We start from the raw sequence: 13,660 nt of genomic DNA, 5'->3' as shown, positions 1-13,660 counted from the left end.
CCAATTAAAAAATGTGCAGAAAATATGAACAGACGTTTTCTCAAAGAATATACAGATGGCCAACAGGCACATGAAAAGATGCTCAACATTACTAATTATCAGAGATTTGAAAATCAAAGCCAGAATGACATATCACCTCACTTCTGTCAGAATAGCTATCATCAAAAAGGCAACAAATAACAAATGTTGGTGAGAACGTGGAGAAAAGGGAACACTTGTATACTGTTGTGGAGAAGGTAGTGGTAACCCACTCCAGTTCTCTTGCCTGGAAAATCCCATGGACAGAGGAGCCTGGTAGGCTGCAGTCCATGGGGTCGCTAAGAGTCGGACACGACTGAGCGACTTCACTTTCACTTTTCACTTTCATGCATTGGAGAACCCACTCCAGTGTTCTTGCCTGGAGAATCCCAGGGATGGGGGAGCCTGGTGGGCTGCCATCTATGGGGTCGCACAGAGTCGGACACGACTGAAGTGACTCAGCAGCAGCAGCAGCAGCAGCAGCATACTGTTGATGGGAGTGTAAATTGATTCAGCAACTATGTAAAACAGTATGGAGATTCCTCAAAAAACTAAAAGTAGAAGTAACATGTAATCTGGCAATTCAACTCCTGGGTGTGTGTGTGTGTATATATATATGTGTGTGCGTGTGTGTGTGTGTGTGTATGTATATATGTGTGTGTGTGTGTGTGTGTATATATATGTATGTGTGTGTGTATGAAAGTGAAAGTGAAAGTGAAGTTGCTCAGTCATTTCCCACTCTTTGCAACCCCATGGACTATAGCCTATCAGGCTCCTCACGTACATACATACATATATATATATACATACACACACATACACATGCATACACATATATATATGCTAAGTCACTTCAGTTGCGTCCGACTCTGTGCGACCCCATAGATGGCAGCCCACCAGGCTCCACCATCCCTGGGATTCTCCAGGCAAGAACATTGGAGTGGGTGCCATTTCCTCCTCCAATGCAGGAAAGTGAAAAGTGAAAGTGAAGTCGCTCAGTCATGTCAGACTCTTAGCGACCCCATGGATTGCAGCCCACCAGGCTTCTCGGTCCATGGGATTTTCCAGGCAACAGTACTGGAGTGGGGTGCCATTGCCTTCTCGGATGTATATGTGTGTGTATATATATATATATATATATATATATATATATAGCAACATGGATGGACCTGGAAGTTATAATGCTTAGTGAAATGATTCACACAGAAAACAGACAAATATATTATTCCATATATTCTACTTATATGAGGAATCTAAAAACTAAATCAAAGGGATGGATATAAGAAGACAGAAACAGACTCACAGATACAGAGAACAAACTAGGTGGGAGAGGGAATGGGAGGGGCATGAGATAAGGGCAGGGGATTAAGAGGTGTAAACTACTATCTTGTTAGCTGCTCTATTTTGTCTAACTCTTTGTGACCTCGTGGACTGTAGCCTGCCAGGCTCCTCTGTCCATGGAATTCTCTAAGCAAGAAGAATTCTGGCATGCGTAGCCATTCCCTTCTCCAGGTAATTTTCTCAACCCAGGAATTGAACCCTGGTCTCCTGCATTGCAGGCAGATTCTTTACCATCTGAGCCATCAGGTGAAGCCCAACAAATACTATACATAACATAACTGTAAGGGTATATTGTAGAGTGTGCAAGGTATATAGCCAGTATTTTATAATAATTTTAAATGGAATATAACATGCAAAAATACTAAATCACTATATTGTACACTTGAAACTAATATGATACTGTAACTCAGGTGTATATTAATAATAGTGGGCGAAACAGCACAGTCTCTACCTTCACGATCTAGAGAGAGGAATGGGCCCTGGTGGAGGCTGAAATCTGTATTAGGGATATGGGTATTAGACAGCATTCAAAGAAAAAAACTTGGGCAGGTAATTTTGGTGGGAGGAAATCTCTGCCCTTGGACTTGAACTCTTGTCAGCTGGATGATGTTTATCTAGTTATCTGTATCTCTAGGATTGACTGGATGATGGTTATCCCGTTGTTTAAAGATATGCCCATCTGAATGCAGAGTTCCAAAGAATAGCAAGAAGAGATAAGAAAGGCTTCCTAAGTGAACAATGCAAAGAAATAGAGGAAAACAATAGAATGGGGAAGACTAGAAATTTCTTCAAGAAAATTAGAGATACCAAGGGAACATTTCATGCAAAAATAGGCACAATAAAGGACAGAAATGGTATGGACCTAACAGAAGCAGAAGAGATTAAGAAGAGGTGGCGAGAATACACAGAACTATACAAAAAAGATCTTCATGACCCAGATAACCACGATGATATGATCACTCACCTGAAGCCAGATATCTTGTGTATGAAGTCAAGTGGGCCTTAGGAAGCATCACTTCTAACAAAGCTAGTGGAGGTGATGGAATTCCAGCTGAGCTATTTCAAATCCTAAAAGATGCTGCTATTAAATTGCTGCACTCTATATGCCAGCAAATTTGGAAAACTCAGCAGTGGCCACAGGGCTGGAAAAGATCAGTTTCCATTCCAATCCCATAGAAGGGTAGTGTCAAAGAATGTTCTACTGCACAATTGCATTCATTTCACATTCTAGCAAAGTAATGCTCAAAATTCTCCAATCTAGGCTTCAACAGTACATGAACCGAGAACTTCCAGATGTTCAAGCTAGATTTAGAAAAAGCAGAGGAACCAGAGATCAAATTGCCAACATCCACTGGATCATAGAAAAAGCAAGAGTTCCAGGAAAGCATCTGCTTCACTGACTACACTAAAGCCTTTGACTGTGTGGATCATAACAAAATGTGGGAAATTCTTAAAGAGATGGGAATACCAGATCACCTTACCTTCCCTGTGCAAAACCTGTATGCAAGTCAAGAAGCAACAGTTAGAACCAGACATGGAACAACAGACTGGTTCCAAATTGGGAAAAGAGTATGTCAAGGATGTATATTTAATTTATGTGCAGAGTACATCATGCAAAATGCTGGGCTAGATGATGCACAAGCTGGAATCAAGATTGCCGAGAGAAATATCAGTAACCTCAGATATGCAGATGACACCACACTTATGGCAGAAAGTGAAGAAGAACTAAAGAGACTCTTGTTGCAGGTGAAAGAGGAGAGTGAAAAATCTGGCTTAAAACTCAATATTCAAAAAATGAAGATTATGGCATCTGGTTGCATCACTTCATGGCAAATAGATGGGGAAACAATGGAAACAGTGACAGACTTTATTTTCTTGGGCTCCAAAATCACTGCAGATGGTGACTGCAGCCATGACATTAAAAGATGCTTGCTCCTTGGAAGAAAAGCTAGATGGTATGTTAAACCTAGATAGTGTATTAAAGAGCAAACAAACCTAGTGTATTAAAGAGCAGAGACATTACTTTGCCAACAAAGGTCTGTCTAGTCAAAGCTATGGTTTTCCCAGTAGTCATGTATGGATGTGAGAGTTGGACCATAAAGAAGGCTGAGTGCTGAAGAATTGATGCTTTTGAACTGTGGTGTTGGAGAAGACTCTTAAGAGTCCCTTGGACTGCAAGGAGATCCAACCAGTCAATCCTAAAGGAATCAGTCCTGCATATTCATTGGAAGGACCTATGCTAAAGGTGAAGCTCCAATATTTTGGCCACCTGATGCTAAAAACTGACTCATTAGAAAAGACACTGATGCTGGGAAAGATTGAGGACAGGAAGAGAAGGGGATGATAGATGACAAGTTGGTTGGATGGCATCACCGATTCAATGGACATGAGTTTGAGCAAACTCTGGGAGATGGTGAAGGACAGGGAAGCCTGGCATTCTGCAGTCCATGGAGTTGCAAAGAGTCAGATTCAACTGAGCAACTGAACGACAGTTATTTAGTATCTGTAGGTCTCTGTTGCTTGGTTCCGTCTCCCTTCCATTCTTATCTCCAATGTGTGCTTTTTATCCCTAGGCTTTTCCTTGAGAGGGCATCTGGGGATTCTTCAGTACCATGCCTGTTGTATTCACAATGTCTTATTCATCCAATTTAAAGACAGGAAGCTCATGGAGAAAACTGGATTATAAAGAAGCAAGGTCAAACATCATCAGAATGCCCTGCTTTTTTGTGTGTGATTCTCATGCAAATTCAGATTCTCAGAAGAATGAGCATCCAGTTAGTCTTCCTTAGGTCAGGGGCCATTTTTACAGCCAGGGCACACATCTTGTGTAACAAATCATTAAGACCTAAAACTATTCAGTAGGGGATACTGAGTACTTCAAAGGAATGGAGTCAGTTAACAGAAGGCGGAGGGGAGACAGAAACTCTAATGCCCTTTGTGGCCCTCCAACTACACACGCCACACTAGCCTCACAGAGTCTTACACATAATTCCTTCTTTCCACTCCTAATACAGCATGCTTATGAAATCCTGAGAGCAGCATCCAAACCAGCATCCTCCCCCAGCACCCCTTGTTGATTAAATGGCATAATGGATGTGAAAGCCCTTTGCAAATTGCAAAGTAGTTTACAAATATGAGTTATCACTTAGTGCGGGACCCTGCCGCCCGCAGAGAGCGGGGCTGAGCTGGGGAGAAAGGCCTAGGGACCCAGCTAAGCTTCCTTTGGCAGGGTTTTTGGATTTCAATGGGGAAAGAAAATGTTTCTTTGGGTTGTTAGCTTGTAATAGCTGGCCCCCTTGCTGGTTAAATAAACAGCTTCCTAAACATGATTTCAGCTAGAATTACACTGTGCTCCAGGCCTCAAACTGAGTGAAAATGAAATAGGGAGGGCCAAGAGACCTCATTGACGAGAGGGATAGGTAGGGAGTGATTCTATTTATTGTCTCTTCCATTCCCCATTAGTCTTCTCCTTCTCCAGGGGCTTCCCTGGTGGCTTAGCTGGTGAAGGATCCGTCTGCAATGCTGGGGACCTAGGTTCAATCCCTGGGTTGGGAAGATACCCTGGAGAAGGGAATAGCTACCCACTCCAGTATTCTGGCCTGGAGAATTCCATGGACTGTATAGTCCACGGGGTCACAAAGAGTGGGACACCACTGAGTGACTTTCATTTTCTTCACTTTCTCCAGGGGTGAATTCTTATTGGACTAGAGACATCTGCTCTGTTTCAGTGATTGGCTCAGGGGTGGTAGAAACCTAGCTTAAGCCAATCAGGTCAGACTTATTTATTTTTTTATTGTTTGAAACAAATTTATTCTCAAAATAATACACAAAAGCATAGGTTGAGGCTGCCCTTGGGAGGCCTCCCTCCCTTCCTCTGCCACCACCTCCCCTCCTCTTTGAATGCCAGGGAGAACACAGTTGAAGGAAATGTGCAATCACAAAGAATGATCAACTCTAAAGACAAAAGATTTGGTCCAAAACAACTCAACATAATTAATGCAATTACCGTGAAGAGCTTCACTGAGTATTAAGATATTGTAGACCCGTGGCTCTTCACTGCACCAGGGGGCCCTGCTTGAGGGAGATGAGGACAGAATGCCCATGGGAGATGTCTTTGGCCTGCTTGCTGGACTTAGGGTTAAAGTCACACAGCTGGGCCGCCCGTTCCCACTCAGTGCCTGGGGACAACTCCTTAATGTCATGTACAAAGGCTTCTTCCGCTGCCCTGTTGTTGGCTTTTGTCTTCTGGAGCTGCCAGCCTGCCTCGCATACCACTTGTCCAGATCCTTGATGGCTTTTTCTTTCTACTCTGCTTCCTGCTTCTAAGAACTGGCATCAAGGGCTTCCAAGCATTCAGTTTGCTCTTCCCTCCTTTACGGGATACTTTCAGGTTCTGTCTGAGTGCAGCAGATCCACTTGTGAAATAGCTGCGTAACTGTCTGTCGGCCCAGTAGTCTCTTGGTAGTATTTGCCATTCATCACTCCATCATCAGCATCTGGACTGCCATGGGTCTGGGAGCGCCGCCCTCCAGGATGGTGAAGGTCTCGTCATTCTCGATGCCCAAAATCTCACTCTCCTGCTATGCCAAGAAGGCCATGGCAGGGTCCTCTTCACCAGCCCCTCGGTTCTCCAGGGCAGGACCACCAGGAGGGGCACTTACTCAGCCATGGCAGGAGGTTCAACGGCATCGACTTTTCAGAGACACACCAACCGGCCAGCACCAACTTTCAGTTCAGTTCAGTTCAGTCGCTCAGTCGTGCCTGACTCTGTGACCCCATGGAGTGTAGCATGCCAGGCCTCTCTGTCCATCACCAACTCCTGGAACTTACTCAAACTCATGTCCATTGAGTCAGTGATGCCATCCAGCCATCTCATTCTCTGTCGTCCTCTTCTCCTCCTGCCCTCAATCTTTCCCAGCATCAGGGTCTTTTCCAATGAGCCAGTTCTTCCCAACAGGTGGCCAAAGTATTGGCACTTCAGCTTCAGCATTAGTCCTTCCAATGAATATGCATGACTGATTTTCTTTAGGATTGACTGGTTGGATCTCCTTGCAGTCCAAGGGGCTTGCAAGAGTCTTCTTCAACATCACAGTTCAAAAGCATCAATTCTTCGGCACTCAGCCTTCTTTATAGTCCAACTCTCACATCCATACATGACTATGGAAAAACCATAGCTCTGACTAGACAGACTTCTGTTGGCAAAGTGATGTCCCTGCTTTTTAATAGACACACCAACTGACTGGCAGACTCCCGAGTCTGGCAGCGGCTGCTGTGCTTGTGCCTGGTCTCAGAGACAAGCTGGAGGAGGGAGCAGGACTGACTTTTGCCTTGGCAATGCTGGTTGTTTCAGGCCTAATCAAGTTAGTATAATCAGAATGAAGCTTGGTATTTTGGTTTAATAACGAGGAGAAGTAAATATCCCTCTTTTCTTGTGGACAGTTTTGGATGTGCATGTAGTCTGGAACTCTCTAGCTATTTTGCATTGTACCCTCTTTTTTAAAAATGTTATCGATTAAAGGAGGGACACAAATGAAGTGATGTCACCTTTGAAACACGCTCGAAGTCTCTCTCTCGATGGAGATTAGATCCTTCGAAGAGACTTTGAACAGATGACATAATTTCCCTGTAATTGTAGTACATATTACAGTCTATTCAAAATCTAACATAGTGTCTGATTCAAAATTATCTCCCATTTTCAACTTATGCCAGGCCTGTGGCTTGAGGACCTCAAGATGAGGATGGGGGGATAGTCTGTTTTTTTTTGATTTGTCTTCTGTCGCTATGTGGGATCGAGGAAGTGCAAGCAGTCTGCCTCTGGGACATCCCACTCTCTTCCTATCTTTGGATCTAATCTTCCTGGGACTGGGACGGGGGCAGGAATGTTTGGAGAAGGAAGGAGAGTTCATGTTTTACAATATCCCACCTGACCACAATGAGGCAGGTCTCCAGGGCACCATTATTTGGTCTGTTTTATCCTGTTGGCTACTGGGGTCTTCTGCTGACATGCTGGGGCTGCTGGGTATGGTGGGGATGATTTTCTTGGCAGAGTTTAGTGTTGTTTAGGTACTTTTCTCTCTGAAGAATTAAATAATTAAAAGCAAATAATTATGGTATAGGCACTATGGAAAGCACTAAGGAAGTTCTTCAGAAACTCAAAAACAGGACTACCATTTGATCAAGGCATCCTGCCCTTGGATACAATAGAAATACCATCTAGAAGGTATCTTGGTACCACCATGTTCATTGCAGCAGTATTCACAATAGCCAAGATATGGAAACAACCTAAGTGTCCACCAACAGATGAATGGATAAAGGAAATACAACACACACAGGAATATTACTCAGGCATAAAAGGAAGGAAACAGCACCATTTGCGACAAGGATGGACCTTGAGAGCATTGCTAAGTACAGTAAGTCAGACAGAGAAAGACAGAGTATGTATGATCTCACTTACAAGCAGAATCTTTAAAAAATGAATTCAGAGAAACAGAAAACAGATTGGTAATTGGCAAGGGCAGAGGGTGAAAGGTGTGGTAAAGGAATGAAGGGAGCCAAAAAGTACAAACTTCAATCTATGAGATAAATAAGTTCTGGGGATATAATATATGCCATGGTGACTACAGTTAACAGTACTCTATTGTAGATTTGAAAATGGCTAAGAGAGTAGATCTTTAAAGTTCTCATCACAAGAAAAAAAAACTATGTGAGATAATGAATGTTAGCTAACCTTACTGTGGTAATCATTTCAAAATATGTACATTTATCAAAGGATTACATTGTATACTTTAAACTTACACAGTATTAAATATCAATTATGTCTCCATAAAACTGGGGAGAAAGCAAATAATTAATGCATAAGATGAGAATTTAGAAGAATATTCATATAGCCATGAGTTGGATAAAGACTTCCCAAGCATGACAGCAAAATCAGAAGTCATGAAGGAAAAGATTAATAGATCTAGTGGCATAAAAGTTTAAGATGGTAATTTATTAAACAACACCACGAGCAAAATTAAAATGAAAGTGCACAGATGGAGGGGGGCAGGGGTCTGCACCATACATAACAGACAGAGAGCTAACGTCCTCAGTGTTCAAAATCCTCTTACCAATCAATAAGAAATCAACGAATAGTCAAGTTTGACTTGAAAAGGAAGCAAGTCACAAAACTGAAAACCCAACAATGAATAAGTGAACTATATATTCAGCCTCACTAGTCATCAAAGAAAAACAACACTCCACCATTAAATACTGAGGTAGAAATTTTGCATCAAGTATTTTTCCTCCAATGGCTAGCTGGCTGCGCTAACACTATTGATTAATGTATGTATTGCCTCACTTAGGTGGAAGGGCTCCTTTGTCAAAGTGTTTTAGTATGATTTATTTATTTGTTCTTGGCTGTGCTGGGTCTTTGCTGCTGTGTGGGCTTTGATGGTGCACGGGCCTCTCCTGGTGCTCCTCTTGCTGCAGAGCACAAGCTCCGGAGCACATGGGATTCATTTTTATGGTGCTTGGGCTGAGCAGTTGTGGTTCTCGGGCTCCAGAGCACAGTGTCAATAGTTGTGGTGGCTTTTGCCACATGGCACATGGGATCTTCTTGGATAAGGGATCGAGCCCATGTCTCCTGCATTGTCATGAGGATTCTTTACCACTGAGCCACCACTGTATAAACCCCATTATACAGTGTTTTAGTTGATATCTTCACAGAAGGGCTACCCTTTGCCAGAAATAGGAAAGAGACGTGGGTTCTAGGAGGAGGGATTTGCCTTTACAAATACATAGCCTGGAGTGTGTAAAAGAGGCTGATCTGTTCTGGAAAGAGCTGCAGGTTTCATGAAGCTGCAATGAAGACTACGTGATGGGAGCTGGAAGAGCAGGCAGGAGGTAAGCCTGAAAGTGTGGTATGGGGCCACCACTGGATTCTTGAAGGCCATGCTCTGGTTTCTTGGCTTTATCTGTAGGAAGGGGAAGGTCATGAGAGGTCTTTGGACAATGAGGTTGCTGTTCCCAGCAACAAGAGTGGGAGGACTTCTGAAGAATTGCCATCTAAGAGCCCATTTGCAACACCAATCAAAGCATTCCTTTTCTAAGCAAATCAAACATATCTTCCTCCTTCCTTCTCCAGTAGCTCCAGCCCTTGTGGAGAAGAGCCTAGATCAGTAAGGCTGGAGAGGGATGGATGCATAGAACAGGCAGGAGAAAGGGTACCTAAGTTATTATTCTCTCTGTAAGTAGCTAGTCTGCCCGAGAAGAGGGAAAAATTATGATCCATGCACTGGACTAGACATTTAAACCACTGGGCTATGGTTTTTCCTGTGGTCATGTATGGATGTGAGAGTTGGACTGTGAAGAAGGCTGAGCGCCAAAGAATTGATGCTTTTGAACTGTGGTGTTGGAGAAGACTCTTGAGAGTCCCTTGGATTGCAAGGAGATCCAACCAGTCCATTCTGAAGGAGATCAGCCCTGGGATTTCTTTGGAAGGAATGATGCTAAAGCTGAAACTCCAGTACTTTGGCCACCTCATGCGAAGAGTTGACTCATTGGAAAAGACTCTGATGCTGGGAGGGATTAGGGGCAGGAGGAGAAGGGGATGACAGAGGATGAGATGCCTGGATGGCATCACTGACTCGATGGATGTGAGTCTGAGTGAACTCTGGGAGTTGGTGATGGACAGGGAGGCCTGGTGTGCTGCAATTCATGGGGTTGCAAAGAGTTGGACACGACTGAGTGACTGAACTGAACTGAACTGGATCAGGTTGTTTGGGCAATTGGATTGATTGAAGGAATTTTATTATCTAAGAATGACCAGAAAAAATTTTGGAGTCCATCCTGAATTTCTTCCAGGGGAAGGAAGAGAACTTACCTTAAAAGATACATTTAAAGGGATGCCAGCAATCAAACTAAATTTGCATGCTACTGTTATCCTCTGAATCAAGGAGAGGGTGGGATGTATGGAGAGAGTAACATGGAAACTTACATTACCATATGTAAAATAGGTAGCCAGTGGAAATTTGCTATATGACTCAGGGAACCCAAACAGGGACTCCGTAACAACCTAGAGGGGCAGGATGGGGATGGAGGGAGGTTCAAGAGGGAGGGGACATATGTACACCTATGGCTGATTCAAGCTGATGTTTGGCAGAGACCAACATAAGTCTGTAAAGCATTTATCCTTCAATTAAAAAATAAATAACTTTTTAAAAATAAAAAAGGGACACCACCAATAAAACTAAATTTGCATGCTGCTATTATCCTCTGAATCAAGCTTGTTTCATAAATTGGTAGCTATTATTAACAGCAAGCATGTGCCTGCTCTAGCCAAGTGATTCACATTTGTGATCTCATCTAATCCTCAGCATACCCTGTGAAATGTGCATTTGTAGCCTCATTTTGCAGATAAGCATTCAGAGGTTCAGAGAAGTTAAGTACTATGTCCAGCTAGCATTTTCCAGATATAGAATTTGAATTCAGATCATATTGACTGTACTTTTGACATTGTCCTTTCATTAAATTAGCCCTATCTCATTGCATGGCTTGACGGGGATGCACTCCTTGTAACGGGACAAAGAATGATGAAGCCACAAGTGCTCTCAGAGTTTGATCTTCTGCTGCCGCTAGAGAGTGGTGGTACCCTGCCTTCTTTCATCTTTGCCTCATGATTTAACTTCTATCATTCAAGGTCAGAGTCGGGACAGGAACACAGAATATGGATGGGGAGGGAGACAGAAGAGAGTGGAAGAGGGCAGAAGGTGGCGCTTTTTGGAGAAACTGGGAGCTGGAAGCTAAGGAGCAGGCTGCAGAATGTGGGAACAGAGAGGGACCTTTGAAAGGTGCTGATGCACTGCGCCGGAGGAACAGGTTTAAAGGACTTGGGTTATACTGAAAATGGTTTTGGTTGTTGGACTGTGTCTGTGAGACTGAAACCCTGCTTAGAGACAAGACACATGGGTCACAGCTTCATAAACATTTCATCCGCAAGAAATAAGACCATGTGGGCAAATAATCATGTCTCTTTGCAGCTGAACAGAAATAGACAGTGGAGTAATAACTTTAACTTAGATGCTTTCTTTTATTCCTCATGCAAATATGTGAGACAAATGACTTTCTACTCATTTTGTTAAATAATTAATGAAGTGTTAGTTGTTCAGTCATGAGTGAAACCAGTGGTGGCTTTTCTGCAATGTCATAGGGAGAATTTTTCATACACAATAATTGGGCTTCCCTGGCGGCTCAGACAATAAAGAATTTGCCTGCAATGCAGGAGACTCAGGTTTGATCCCTGGGTTGGGAAGATCCCCAGAAGAAGGAAATGCCTATCCACTCCAGTATTCTTGCCTGGGAAATCCCATGAACGGAGGAGCCTGGCGGACTACTGTCCATGGAGTTGCAAAGAGTAGGACACAACTGAGTGACTTTCACTTTCAATGTTAATAATAACCGCTGCTGTCGACTGAGCCCTTTGAGTGCACTTGGTACACTGCATCCTTCTTGGTGCAGCGTGTGTATTATCTCATTCAACACACCCCGAAACTTGCTAAACTAGACGTTGCTCATCTTCCTTCTGTGCAGATGAGAACACTGAGATTCCAAGATACACTCATTAACTGCATGAGTTTCCTGGGGCTGCTGCAACCAAGGACCACAGATCGGTGGCTTAACAACAGAAATGTATTGTCTCATGGTTCTGGAGGCTAGAAGTTTGAAATCAGGGCTGTTTCTTTCTGAGAGCTGTGACAGAGAATCTTCTCTATCCTTCTCGCCTAGCTTCTGGTCACCTCTGGATTCCCTTGGTTACAGATGTCTTTCACTCTGTCTTCACGTGATCTTCCTTGTGTACATATCTGTGTGCAAATTCCCCCTTTTTCTGATGCCAGTCATATTGGATTAGCACCCTTTCTCAAATCCTAACTTGATCTGAACTTGATTGTCTGCAAAAGATACAATTTCTAAATAAGCTCATACTCTTAGGTGCTGGGGTTAGGACTTTATCTTTTTTGGAGGAAAGAGGGGACACTATAATAGTAAATAACCTGCTTGTGGCACCAGAACAACATATTATAGTGAAAATGAACAGCACTGGGTTCATTTTGTTCAAATGTGGGAACATTTGTGTGTTCCCACAACATATCAGCTGTGTGACCTTTTGTCCATGAATTCATCTATGTATTTCTGCCTCAGTTTTCCCATCTGTTAAATGGGAATAATAAGATTTATTTATAGGATTGTGGCCAGAATCAAGTAAGACCAAGAGTGTAAAGCACAAAGCTAGTGTCTAATACTTCTATTATTCTAAGCTCTGTATTTCCATTTGAAAATCTCTAGGCTGTAGTGTGCCTCAGCCTCCTTCCTTCAAGGAGGAGTCAAGGAAGACGAGAAGGATCAGCCAACCAACTCTGGAAAAAACCACTCCATGTAAATTTAACCTCAGCCACTGATTCTCTTGCAAAGAGGATTTTCCAAAGGGCTGAAATTGCAAAACTAGTCTCCATATTTAACTTATGAAATGAGAACTTAGGAGCACTGAGAGGGTGACTTAACAAAAACTATGAAGTGTATGAGAGGTAATTTTATGCAGGCAGGAAGCCAAACCTTTTCCACTTTTGTTGGGGATAAGATAGAGCAAAATGGGCTCATATTTCTGCAGGGGAAATTTAAATAATACAGGCCTTGCTTATAGGGTGATAGCAGGCTTGGCCTTGGGCGACCCTAGGAGTGAAATGAAATTGGTTATTCATGTCATTTCACCTTTCCCTTCAGCTATTGTCAAAACCCCACTTTTCTCAAGCTTCCCGCTAGCATTGCCAACTTTGAGCAGAGTGAAATAGACCATCCCTTCCAATTAGCATTCATTCAGCCATGTGTTCACAAATATGTACTGAATACCCACTGTGTTAGGGTAGTCTAGCTGCTCCACCAAACAGGTCCAAAATCTCAGTGGCCTCATCCAATACAAATTTACTTCCTTTGCAACAAATATCCAACATGAATTGTCCCCTGATGAAACTGTTCCTCAAGGCAGTTCTCCAAGTGGCAAATTCAAGGACCCCAAATCCTTCCATCTTTTAGGCCCTCAGAATATCTCATGAAGACAGAAGAAGAGAAAGCAGGAAGGATTGTGCTTGAGAGGGTCTAGTAGACCAGGCCTGGAGGTGGTGACATCCCTTTTGACCACATCCTATTGGTCAGAACTCAATCACATGACCTCACCTAACTGGTAAGGAGGCTGGGGAATGTAGGTTTCCTAAGAAAAAAAGAAAAAGGTAAAATGCTAACCAGTTTCTGCGGCAAATGCATTTTGGGAAAT

General features: G+C 43.0%; 1 pseudogene; it reads right to left on the bottom strand.

The window, feature by feature from the left end:
- Positions 1 to 5,412: 5,412 nt before the first annotated feature.
- On the bottom strand, positions 5,413 to 5,838 carry LOC102273778 (clathrin light chain A pseudogene; annotated as a pseudogene).
- Between the last annotated feature and the right edge of the window lie 7,822 nt (positions 5,839 to 13,660).

The sequence above is a fragment of the Bos mutus genome, chromosome 10, assembly GCF_027580195.1.
Source record: "Bos mutus isolate GX-2022 chromosome 10, NWIPB_WYAK_1.1, whole genome shotgun sequence".
NCBI lineage: Eukaryota > Metazoa > Chordata > Mammalia > Artiodactyla > Bovidae > Bos > Bos mutus.
Note: the sequence above shows the minus strand (reverse complement) of the source record. Positions and strands in the feature narration are given on the sequence as shown.